Source organism: Pipistrellus hanaki (genome assembly GCF_964339955.1).
Source record: "Pipistrellus hanaki genome assembly, chromosome: 15".
Taxonomy (NCBI): Eukaryota; Metazoa; Chordata; class Mammalia; order Chiroptera; family Vespertilionidae; genus Pipistrellus; species Pipistrellus hanaki.
Window position 1 is genome coordinate 44,736,930 of NC_140517.1, and position 2,028 is coordinate 44,738,957.

Below are 2,028 nucleotides of genomic sequence, written 5' to 3' on the forward strand. Positions count from 1 at the left end.
CAATCCGGTTTTTGCATTTGTTGTTTCCTCTACCCAGAATGCTCTCCTGTAGGGGCCCCCATTGTTTACCCGCCTCACTTTCTTCGGCTCTCTGCTCAAATGCTGCTTTCTAGATGTCTCTGACCATGACACTTGGGGTAGCATCGCTCCTCACCCCTTTCCTGCTTTGTTTTGCTCCCTATAGAAGTTAGTACTGCCGAAACCGGTTTGGCTCAGCGGTAGAGCGTCGGTCTGCGGACTGAAAGGTCCCAGGTTCGATTCCGGTCAGGGGCATGTACGTTGGTTGCGGGCACATCCCCAGTAGGGGGTGTGCAAGAGGCAGCTGGTCGATGTTTCTCTCTCATCGACGTTTCTAGCTCTCTATCTCTCTCCCTTCCTCTCTGTAAAAAATCAATAAAATATATTAAAAAAAAAAAAAAGAAGTTAGTACTGCCTGACGGTGTATTTACTTGATCTCTGTCCGTCTCCCCCAGTTTCCTTCACCTCGGCATCATCTCAGCACTTAGATCTGACTCCAGAACTAAAGGCTGTCCCTTCTGAACGGCAATATTACCCTATAACAAAAATCTAACATTTAGTGAGCACCTGTATGTATGGTAGTGAAAAAATGTATACTCTTCCATTGACAACGTGTGGCAAAAGTAGGCTTACAGTTGTGAGTATGCAAAACATGGTTTATTCTTGTATTAGTATTTATTTATTACTAGAGGCCCAGTGCATGAAATTCGTGCCTGGAAGGGGGGGTGTCCCTCAGCCTAGCCTGCATCCTCTCCAATCTGGGGACCACTCAAGGGATGTCTGACTACCTGTATAGGCCCGGGATCGGGATCGGGCCTAAACTGGCAGTTGGACATCCCTCTCATAATCCAGGACTGCTGGCTCCCAACTGCTCACCTGCCTGCCTTCCTGATTGCCCCTAACCACTCCCATGCCAGCCTGATTGATGTCTAACTGCTCCCCTGCCAGCTTGTTTGCCCCCAACTTCCCTCCTCTGCCAGCCTGGTCACCCTTAACTGCCCTCCCCTTTAGGCTTGATTGCCCCCAACTTCCCTCCCTTGCAGGCCTGGTGCTTCCCAACTGCCTCCCCTGCTGTCCATCTTGTAGTGGCCATCTTGTGTCCACATGGGGGCAGGATCTTTGACCACATGGGGGCAGCCATCTTGTGTGTTGGAGTGATGGTCAATCTGCATATTAGATAGGATGATATTCTTTTATTAGATAGGATGATATTCTTTTCCATAAAAACAACTATAAACCTACCTTTGTCCCACTCTTTTTCCCCAACCATCTTGAAAAGTAGGTGATTATCCTCGTGTTATAAATAGGGAAACTGAGGCTCTGTCTGGCGATGGCCGGCCCGTGTAGGATTAAAGAGGACTCACTTTTCTGACCTCATTTAGTTATTCGTTCAACAAACACCAACTAGCTAATCCCTGTGGTGGACGCTGGAAAACATAGGACCCCCAGGGCAGAAATGGCCCCTGCCTTCAGGGGAGCTGAGTTGGACTATTAGTGAGTTGATAGAGTGAATTATACATAATAGAATTATGCATTAATAATTATTAGTTATAATGAATAAGTCTCGGGGTGTTTTAATTGCGTTGGGACTCAGGGTACCTCCCTTGTTGGCTTGAAATCCCAGCCTTGCCGAAACCGGTTTGGCTCAGTGGTAGAGCGTTGTTCTGCGGACTGAAGGGTCCTGGGTTCGATTCCGGTCAAGGGCATGTACCTTGGTTGAGGGCACATCCCCAGTGGGGGGTGTGCAGGAGGCAGCTGGTCGATGTTTCTCTTTCATCGATGTTTCTGGCTCTCTATCTCTCTCCCTTCCTCTCTGTGAAAAATCAATAAAATATGTTTTAAAAAAAGAAAAAAAAAAAAAGAAAAAGAAATCCCAGCCTTCCAGCCATCCAGGAGGCGGGTCTCAGAGCGAGTCTCCGCTGCAGTGCTCCCACTGGCCCCTAGAGGGCGCAGCGCCACGGGCTCGCAGGGAGGCGGGGCGGGAGCGCGCGCAGGCGCAGAGGGGGGTGT